This window comes from Porites lutea, chromosome 1, assembly GCF_958299795.1.
Source record: "Porites lutea chromosome 1, jaPorLute2.1, whole genome shotgun sequence".
In the NCBI taxonomy this organism is placed as follows: Eukaryota; Metazoa; Cnidaria; class Anthozoa; order Scleractinia; family Poritidae; genus Porites; species Porites lutea.
Window position 1 is genome coordinate 21,794,692 of NC_133201.1, and position 11,722 is coordinate 21,806,413.

Consider the following 11,722-nt stretch of genomic DNA (forward strand, 5'->3'; position numbering starts at 1 on the left):
AATGTAATAAGGGTTAAAATAATGTAATACGAGCTACAAATGTGATGGGCATAGGTCACAAAGGTAATTACCGACGTTTTTGTGCAGTTGCCACAGATTGGTTACAAATGTGACAATTGCAGCAAATGTTATAAGGAATAGGCCACAACTGGAATTAGTTTCAGAACCCCAACAAGCCTGTAGTCTGAACATCGATGACATCAATACAATTAAGATTACTGTATCCTACTCAAGAAACGTTTAAGGGGTATTTCCTTAGGACATTCACCTCTTCACTTGTAGTCGTATAACGGTTTCTTACTTGCAATTCACTTCTTATCCATCTCCTAAATTGAAACTCTAAACACGCAAACTTTCACTTTTTCTTCCCAGCCATAACATTTATAATATTTGCGACCATTGTTATATTTGTGACTCCACTCCCCATTACAAATGCCAGCACATTAGGGATCCTTGGTATACCAGTGTGGCCGACGTGACGTCATGTGATTCAAATGCTCCTCACGGGGGAATCGTCTTTCCAAAACCCTACTCAAAAGTTACCAGGACGGGAACGGGAACAAGTTCTGTGCATGAGCGACTCCTGTTCCCAAAAAGAAAGTTTTTACATTTTTTTTTTATTTTCAGAAATTGACTCTTGTAACAATCATTTTAAGGGTAACCTCAAAGCAGTTTATGCTCTTAATATACAGAGATGTAAATTGACGGCTTTCTTAAATAACTATTTCGAATGATAAATATAATCTCTATAATTTTTGTACTCATTTTCAGATGTGCACGCCGAAACATGCTTCTACGATGTGGGTAGCTCCAATGGGGTCATCAGCTCCAGTTTTACCAAAAACAACTCCATGTATAATTGCACTTGGATCATTACAGCACGATCTAACCACACCGTGAAATTGACCTTTACCATATTTAACCTCTTCGATTATTTGACGATCTACAGGAGCGAGATTAAAGTCTTTGATGGAAAAAGTAAAAATGATATGTTGCTGGGTATTTTTAGTGGATCAAGACGCCCATTCATCGTACAAACAAGTGGTCAATTCATGATGGTAACCTTTAAAAGGTATCATAAACTTGGATTTTTTAACTTCAAGGCAGTCTACTTTTCAACCTCAATAAAAGGTGAGCTATATGTACCAAGGAAACTACAGTGAAACCTGTATTAAGCGAACACCCTCGAGGAATGCTGTAGTGTTCGCTTAATAGAGAGATTAAGATTCACGTTTACGCCAAACGGCAGACGTGAATTTGACCACGTGACCAAGACCAAGTAAGAAGTTTTACGCCAGTTTTAACCATATGAATCGTTCGGTACTGGTGTTTTTTTTGGGTTTTTACCTGCTTATTTTCTATTCTAAGAAATTCTAATTTTGAGTCTGACGTTTGCCGTTTGCGGTAAACGTAAATCTTAATCTCTCTAATACATGCAGGGTGTCCGCCTAATACGGGTTTCGAAAGATAATGTCATATGAGGAGACAAATGCCATTCAAATAAACAATGGAAACGTTTAGAATACTCTCAGAGACTAATATATAGATTTAGCCAGGGCTAAAAGCGAAGCTCTCGATAATATTTATAGTTTGTTCAAACAAAATATAAAATCGTGTAATGCTAAGCGGCGAAGGTAACGCCGGAGAACGGTGAAAAACAACAATGGGTGTAATTAGCAAAAAAGCAACTTTGCATGTGTAGCACACTTTTTTTGTATATTTCTTTGCCGTTGTTTTGCACGACCACAACGTGAAACTTCCAGAAACCTCTTAGTTACACGTTTTATGGAGGAAATGTCGTACGTTATCATTCATTTTTTTATCACTGCCGCTCATTTTCACCTTGCGTTGGTAGCCGCTAACATTTCTCATTTTGTCACCGCCGTTACAAAATTGTCATGTTCTTCTTCCAAAAAAAATGTCTCCTTTGTTTTTTATCTGTCGCCCTTTTTCTCGTTGAGCTTCGCTGGCCTGCCGCCTACTTTATTCTTTTTCTCTGTTTCTCTTGCTCTATATTCCAATTTGTGGACATGACAATTAATCTAAGCTTAATGCTTTAAGAAAACACGGGTACAGACACAATTTCCGCTTTCCGTTTTCGTCTTCATTGACTCTCTAGTTGTCTCTGCTTTACAAGACGCGGGTGGCTACGCGATTTCCCGTCAAAATAACCCCGAGTTGCATTTGGGTTGCCATACCTGTTGATTGAGTTATTTTACATTGGTATGCGTGTGGTGCGGACGGACGGTCGGGCGGTCGGTCGGTGTGCGGTCACTTGATTAAAAAATTTTCTCGGATGGGTAGTTGACCACGTTTTCTTACCCATGGTGCTCCGCTGCGCGCGCTTCGCGCGCGAGAGCTGCGCTATGACGATATACGTTTGCATTAATTTCTTTATTAAAGTGGACCAATTGATCATAGTACCTTAAACATAGATAGCAACTCAACTACTGTACTGTACTGTACTGTATTCAACAATGTGTGACGCAAATTAAATGCCGTTCGTCAAGTCACGTTTTTTAATGTAAAAATCGAAAAATTTCTGGGTGGCAATCTTTCTCATTTCCGGTCTCGGTTGGGTGGTGGAATTTAATTACAAGTGTCTGTTTAATACAGGTTGGCAACAATAGAAATGACCATTTCAGGTACAAACATCACTTCAAATGACTCTTTGACGTATGTCGCTAAAAATCGGATATATATAAACAAAACACACACATATACACAAAAGGGAGCTGAAAACTCTCTATATCAATTTTGTCTGACTATTACAAAACCGTTTCTATCTCGAGGAAATGAAAAACGTCTCAGCGTTTCACGCACCGTTAATCAGGTAATTATGCGAGTTCACAAGCCCACAGTTGCATACAAATTAGCTCTACAGGATGTAGTTGTAACACGAAGGAAGCAGTGTTTTCCTCAGTTTGAGCTGTCGTTTTCTTTGAGAGTCAAATACCAGTTCACGTTTCAAAGGCCTCTTATTTTTACTGCCGACAATAGACAAAAACACAGGGTTTGTCTTGAGAAATGCAGTCCAAGTCCCGGGGCCGGGGTCCAAACACAGAGACATATGCGCTTATGTCACGCTATTTGCGTTGCGTTATCATGTCACACAAGGTGTCACGAGGTGGGATTGAAAGTAATTGTTTTCTTGTACACTTGCAATGTTTGCTACGCTGCCTGTCCTTAGTTTTTAATGGAATTGGCCATAAATTTAACATCCCTTTTCCGTAGTTTCGATATTGAACGCAGTGACGGCCGCCCCTCACTAACGCTCCATATTTCCTTGGTCGGTCAGTGACTATCCGCATTACGTGTCAATCCTTACCCTACCTGTGATTGTTTGCGCCTTAACAATCGGATAAAGCAAAGAACGAGAAATATTCACTTTATTAAAAATATTTTCAGCACGTATACCGTTGAAATTCACCAAAAGGTGTACATGTGCGAGAGTTTCAGCGTCAGTTTTTAGCTTGTAAACCATATCGACATTAAAGGGACTGTGTCACGATAGTGCGCTTGTGTGAGCTGTGACAGTAGCTGATTGTCTTTGAACCAATCGGAAGCGAGTAAGATGCACGCGACGAAATTTACATAATTCAAGATTTATTGTTCGCGAAGCGGGAATCTTCCGGACGTTTGTGTTCGATTTTATATAGCCCCATAATTCATATTTATTCTCAGGTATTCCTCAGATAAATGTTGCAGCTGATAAGAATAAGATTAACAACCCTGTCCTGCTTTGAAACAAACATTTACCTACCCACGCTAGAAAACCAGTCTCCGATCCGCAAACAAAAGTAATTTGTAAACAAATCTTACTGATCTCTCTGTTTATCCTATATAAACTTAGAAATACCTGCAAATAGCTCCTGACCGGTGAGCAAAACACACAGTATAGGATGAGGCAAACGCTTTGCTTAAAATGCCAGCTAAATGCGCACTATAATAAAATAAGCCATGCCATGCGGTCGGCTAGCGCGATTAACACTCTGCTTGAACACTGTAGCTTAGTCGATTGATACCAGCTGAAAATCGTAGCAGTGTTTGAAAGCAATTCTTAGCGCTTCATCATAAAACGCTTTCATTGCAATAGTAGCCACATAACGTATAAGTACAAAGATTATTCTTAAAGAACGACGCAAAAAAAGGCATAAACAGGAGCCCATCACTATGGCATAAAATTCAATTGCTTATCAGTAAATAAAAAAATTCCTTCCGAGTCGTTGCGTCGGGTGTTCCGCAAAACAAACGTTATCGATTCAACACGTAAAGAAACCAGATGTTAAACGGAACATTCAGGCAACAATTTATTGTTAAAAGATCAATTCTTAAACATTTTCGCTCACACAGAAAAGATACAAGGAACATTCCCGGTGCACTACATCAGTAAAGATCTCGCGGCCTGTGTCAGTACTTTCTGCTATACAACTACGGATCGGAGTCATAAACCGAATGCCTGTTAAAACGTTTCATGTTCGATGGATTGTTTCCTCAAACCTCACACGACTTCCTGTACAACAAAGAATTGCTGGGTTTTCTCCTTCTGATTCCAGGCACTCGATAAATTAAATTGTTGCAGACAATCGGAGGTCATGTCACAGATCAGCTTCACTCGCCGCTGCATCCTATTAGTAGTCCACGGCTGTACCGAGGAAACCCTTTTTAACTCTCTTTACATATTTATCGTTTAAAAAATATCCGTCAAAGGTAGATCGTTGACGGAAGAAAATTAATAGACGGAAATGAAAGCCAGATGACCACATTAAAGGCCACATTTGATCCGTTTGTAGGAACACTGACAACAACGAACATGGCCTCGTACGGTTCTCCTCAATGACTTCGAATTTTCTCGACAATACTTGCACAGAAATACAAAATATGGCGTTTAAAACTTCCCAAACGGACCAAATAGCTCTTGAATACTGATATTATGGCTTTCGCGGGCGTCTCAGGGTCGATGGAAGAGGATTTCTTCACCAAAACGCCAATCTTGAAAAACTGTTCGCCAGAACAGAAATCAAGTTGCCGCACATGCGCAGAAGCGTGTCACAGTCCCTTTAATTCTGGATATCGCAGCCCTTCTATTACGTCATCACGTAATTCTAATTGGCCCTATAATTCGGTCGTGAATAAGTCAATGTCACCCCCACCACCAATAACATAATTATGTCAGTGATTCCTTTAAATTCAGTTCAAATCATTGTCATGCACTGCTCAACTTGTGTGCAGTAGCACAATTTTGCATTCAGACAATGACGGACAAAATCGTTGAGACACTTCCGTAAAATGGCCCCTTTTTGCATAGTGAACATACCTATCCCTTTCCCCTGTCTACCCCAACATTGATTCCGGGGGTGAGGGGGTTTACGGCATTTAAAAGGAGTGAAACAATTAATGAATTAAATGTTTGATAAAAGCACCCGTTTTAAACAAGTGTGTCAACTACTTTTGTCCCTGATTGTGGGTCTCAAGGCGTTTCTCGGCTTTATTAAAAATGCGTCACCAAGGCTCTTAGTTTTCTGTTTTTTTTTATTGGGAAGACTCCTTTCCTTGGCTAGAAACTTGGCTTTCTTCACTGTCTTCATATTTTCCAGGAGCTTGTCGTAGAAGATTGTAATGGAGGTTACTGTTCCACATTTTTTGGTTTGAACCGCACGCATTCTGATAGGAAACTAAACTTCAGAAAGTAACGCGTTTCTTTGATAGAAAATTGGTGAAGGTGGGTAACTGAGCGTTCTCCTTCACAATAATAATCGATCTTACATCGACGAGTTATTTAGAAGATCAGACGGGCCAAAGCAAAAGGCCAAACGAAGGGACACTAGGTAGATCAGGTTATATAGATTGTCAGAAAGGCCAAAACCTCCATTAGAACTTTCTTCAACAAGGTGCTGGAAAATATTAAGACAGCGAAGAAAGCGAAGTCTCTGGCCAAGTAACGAAGATGCTCCGATGGGTTTTTCCTGTAGAGCTAATTTTTATGCAACTGTGGGTTTGTGAACTCGGATAATTACCTGACTAACGGTGCGTGAAACGCTGAGACTTTAATAGTTTTTCATTTCCTCGAGATAGATAGGAGGAAACGGTTTTGTAATAGTCAGACAAAATTGATATAGAGAGTTTTCAGCTCCACTTTGTGTATATGTGTGTGTTTTGTTTATATATATCCGATTTTTAGCGCTAAATAGAAGACATAAGCCGTTTCTTGCGTTGCTAGGTGATCGCTCTCTTATTCCTAATTTCTTTTTAATGGACGTTCCGGCAAACCGGACTAAAGTTACTTACCGGGCAAGTCTAGGCAAGCCTATTGTGCCTATTGAAAAGCCCCTTTGGGGAGGTAACAATAAAGCATGTATGTATTGTAGTAGAGAGACACTCATTAGTAAACCTATACCGAATTAGTATGCAGGAAGACAGTTATTAGTATGGAGGAACCCATTTTTACCTAGCTAGCTAGACACTGACAAGGCATATGCATAATAAGTATGCGGGAAGGCAGTGACTAGGCACTTAATTAGTATGCAGGATTAGGCAATGACTAGGCACTTGCTAGGCACTGACTAGGCACCAAACCGGTCATGTTGAAACGCAGGCCAAGCAGACTGCAGACTGCAGACCGTACAGACTGCGCAGAGTGTGCAGACTGAGTGTTATTTTACTTGAACCTTAATTTTCTAGTAAAATTTTTACTATAGTTTTCTGCTTCCTCTCATTATGTGCACTGATGTGTACCTGCAAGGGTCATGGGTAGGAAATGAGAAAATCACGGGCTCATGTTTACTGGCAGATGTAAAAGCAGTTTCCCGTGCTTTTAGCGGCGCCACTTTCACGCAGGAGCGAGCATGATGGAGCAAGGTAAGCTGTTTCTTTCTGTAACTGTATTATACCGCCATGATTATTTCTTTTTTCAGTACAAGAAGCTTTTTCAGGTTAAGTGACTTAAAAAAAACCCCTTTTCGGCTTCCTACAACGGCTACGAGAGAGACATTTCCTCAAGCCTTGATTGTTGATGATCGTCTTTGGTTTCACTCTGTAATTCAAACCGGTGACTTGCCATCATTTCTTCAAATCTTACAAATACCGATGTCATCGTTGTTAGCTCGGGATATCAAACTGAGACGTTTGAGACATGGGCCTTGCTTTAAAATGTGTAAATAAATCAACGGTATATCTACCTAAAAATGAATATTCTGATTTTCAACGTGTTTGGCGGTTCCGTAAGCGTCAGAATTAAGAGAAGAAGGGCAGCGACTTGAAACTTCTCAAAGATTTAAATATTCAATGAAAATTAAGACACAATATACCTAAAATACACGGCGGGGGATCTAGTTCAATACACATTAAAACCCCCTCCACATCTTCGAGTTGTACAAATAATACATTTGTTACTAATGAACTATTTAGTTTTGGAGCTGTATAAACAAGAACCATGATACTCTAACAAGATTGTCGGTTTCAAACCACCACCACTTATTCTGCTTATTGGCGTGAATGCATGGAACAAATACATTTGTTTATCCCCTTGTAAAAACCCGTCCAGAAGGACACTCTTGAGAATCGAATAAAAAAAAAAAACGTAAACAAAAGTCTTACTCGAATCGTCCGAGCTATAAACAACGATGACATCGGTATCTGTAAGATTTGAAGAAATGACAGCAAGTCACCGGTTTGAACACAGGGAGCCCGCACAATCTGTTTGTGTAGCCGATTAATATTTTATAGTAAATATTCTGGATTTACCGTTTGCCTCACCTATAGCGATATGTCGCTAACTATGTATATAAATCAATGATAAATAAAAGTTGAATTACCTTACCTGTGGTATATAGTCGTCCTTTTACCTCAAAAGCGGTTTTTTGAGAGATTTTGAAGAAGTTTGAATTCGCCGTTGACTGTTCCTTATATTAAGATGGAGACGTTTTCGGGGCGACGGCGACGGACTGGCAGAGAAAGCCTGGAACTAAGGCAGCCGTCGCTCCCCGTCAAAAATAGAACATTAAGATCGCAGTGAACTCAGAAGGACGGCGCCTTTAATTAGAAGAATACCGAAGAGGAAAATATGGCTTCACATAAAGAATTGAGAGAATAAATATTTGCTATGCAGACAACATGTATCGGATGAAGAGTTTCTCGTTTTGTGGGAAAATTATGAGTCCAAAAATCCCGATTTTCCTCGGGACAGTTACGATCCGTTCACGCTAAAAACATGCGGGATGCAGCTGAGTTAAAGGGCAGAATTTCGTGTTGAAAAAAAAAAAGGTCTCCACAGGCTTGCCGAAGCCTTGCAAATTACAGGAACATTAAAATGCTACCAAGAAACCGTATTCTTAGTTTGGTTTTGAAATAATTCCCGGGAAATACTTGCAAGCAACAACAACAACGGCAACAACTTTAGTTGTTAGTACATGGTATTACCTACTATTCTATATAATTTTCAATGCCTTTCATTTATACGATATTCCAACGAAAAGAGCGAACTAAAAACACACAATTGAAATATCGGAGTTAACATTTTTTGTCTGGATACTTTTATTTGGCTCGTAGGAAAATTTTGTCCATGTCAAGCTCACTTACGGTTAGCTGTTTGCCAAGTTGGATCTTGACCCTGTGACATAGAAACATTCAAAGATGTAAGTTTAGATAACAGAGCTTGGAAATCGAGCTTGAAATGTGCCTCAAAGAAAACAAGGACAATTTAAGAACGATAATCTGCAAAATGTTGGTTGCTAAACGCAACAAACCTGATTGAAATGAAAGTTAAATACTCACGTTTTCGCCCCAACGCCAAAAAGACCAGTTTCACGTCGCCGACGGGACCACGACGGCAAGGTGGTGAGCAGGAGCATGCGCAATATCCAACAAATGATGATGTCACGTCCGGTTGAAGTTGCCGTCGCCCCGAAAACGTCTCTATCTTAAGTTCCCTAATAGAAGGACAAGGGTGGAATCTATGTTTTGAAAGGGCTCCAGTGCCGGAGCGATTTTGCCCCCAGCCAGAAACCGTTCCGCTGATTGTCTCTTTTTGAGTGGATGTCGTTAAACAACAAACGTTTACCAAGTCTTCTTCATCAGATATTATTTAAGCATTTGGTTAACGACATCCAACAAAAAAAAGGCGATCAGCGGGACGGTCTGTGGCTGGCACGTATGAATCTTGCTACGCATTCCTGCCGCTCGAATACTGTGGGATTTTAATTTTCTTCGACGGCTAGCTCCGGGCTGTTTGGATGGATTTTCGATCGGAAAGTACGAGGAGAAACGTGAATCTTTCTACCTTTTTGCTACGGAGTTTGAAAGCGGAGAGATGCGATTTTGGGGAAAAAAATTGCTCCGGTACTGGAGCCCTTTCAAAACATGGATTCCACCCTTTTCCTTCTATTATAAGGAACAGTCAACGGCGAAATCAAACTCCTTCAAAATCGCTCAAAAAACCGCTTTTGAGTTAAAACGACGACTATATACCACAGGTAAGGTAATTCAACGTTTATTTATCATTGATTTATATACATAGTTAGCGATATATCGCTATAGGTAAAGCAAACGGTAAATCCAGAACATTTACTATAAAATAACAATCGGCTACACAAACAGATTGTGTGGGAGCCCTGTGGTTTGAATTACAGAGTGAAACCAAAGACGATCATCAACAATCAAGGAAATTGAGGAAATGTCTCTCTCGTAGCCGTTGTAGGAAGCCGAAAAGGGTTTTATTTTAAGTCATTTAACCTGAAAAAGTTTCTTCTACTAAAAAAATTTACATAACCGTGGCAATATAATACAGTTACAGAAAGAAACAGCTTACCTTCCTCCATCGTGCTCGCTCCTTCGAGAAACTATAGTAAAAATTTTACTAGAAAATTAAGGTATAAGTAAAAAAAAAAAACTCAGTCGGCACAGTCTGCAGTCTGCAGTCTGCATGGTCTGCGTTTCAACATGACCGGCACCAAACAGGCGTAAAAACAACATAGTAGACTACTTTAGTGTCAAGCTTTTAATCCTGACTAAGAAAAAATCCTACTATTTTTCGAGATAATCGAAAATCGACTTGTCAACATCCGTGTATGATCATTTTATAGTTTCGGTTATCAAGGCCTAGACTACTACGAGAAGCGTCCTTTTTTAGTCTGTTTTGCAAAACGCGCGGACAGCATGAAATGGCCGCGCGTGTGACTGAGGGCGCGAGACAGAAAGGCGAGAAAATTACCGTTCATGGTAAGGTGATTTTTTATAGTGTAAAAGCTGAGGTGTAATTAACGGTTTTAAGCTGAATTAGGTCTTTTGCCTTCCTTTTATTTTAAGTGTTATTGTCAAAGAAAACCGGGAAAGAGCAAAAGATCGAGGTCGGCGTTTGACCTCCACCTTTTTACCATAGGAAAGCCACCTGAAAAGATTATCAACGGTGGTATTTTCAGAAGTTGGTGGGTTTTTTATTTGAAGATAAAAATTTTCTTCAAAGCAGGGCCTTTCACGGGCATGAAATGTCTTGATTTTCGGCCAACTTTTGTTGAACCTATATAAAATAACACGAAGCGAAAAAAAATTGCCTTTCTTTTTCTTTAGCCTTTTATAAACGGATTGAAATATAATTTTCAGTACTTGTCCCAGTTCCATGTCTTTCATGTCGCACTTGATATTACCGCCAAGTCGTTAATGAACCAGACCCAGATTTCTGCCATTTTCACACTGTTATTTTCTCAAAAGTGCGCAGTTTATTTTTAAAGAAAGTTACTTTTCTTGATAGCCTATTAAAGCTTTGCTAAAATGCAGCAAACTTAAGAATGGTACCTCTCAGTAACTCGTTATTACTGACTCTGAAAGTTCCACTAAAATAGCGTGAAGCCAAAAATTTCCCGCCAAATTTTCACCAACGAATTTTTGTCCATCAACTTCTCTCGGCATTGAGCTCACACATCCTCAGCAGGGTCTTCAAGAAGGTGATCAGGTTGAATCTCCTTCACTTGGTAGTGCCTATTAGATTGTAATTTTGATAAAGTCCGCATTTAATTCAAAAAATCAGATATCAACTGATGGAATGAAATTGGCCCAATTTTCCCGCGAAATCTTTTTTTTTTCGTGTCACGCTACATCGAACCCCTGTGAATTTATTCGACGTTACTTTGTCTATCTTTGCTGAACAATACTATTAGTAAAATGATAAGAAGAAAAATCCAAAATTTGTGTTTAATTACTGACGTCTACCGAAAAACTGTTGTTTACATAATACCGTGATAAGATCAGTGTGTTTTAACTTGCATGTAGGATTGATTTAATTTGTCATGTAAGCCTTCCGACGAGAAACTGCCTGCTTTTCTGGATAATGGTTAGCTTAAATCTTTAATCATGAATTGTTCGTTTTCAACGGAAGAATCGTCGTGTTCTGAGAGTGGAGTTGGATCCCATATTCGGCGTCCACTTGGGGTGCAAACAAGATATGACCTCGCGCCTTGTCAGTCTTGGAATAAGTGGAAACTGGCGTGGTCGAGGAGAAGCAGAAGTCATCGAATCAGAACTGATTCTAAACCGGGCGGGACATATTGGTATTTTAAGAGAAGAAGAAAAAGAGGCTCTAACCATTAGCCCAAAACATAGGTTACATTCCTTTTAGCCAAACGTTTTTCGGATTTGGACAATCCGGATTGTTTGGATTTTCGTGCTAGCCGGAACAAAAATCTGAAATAAGATTGATCCATACAGCAGCTGCCTGCCGCTCCAATCTTCT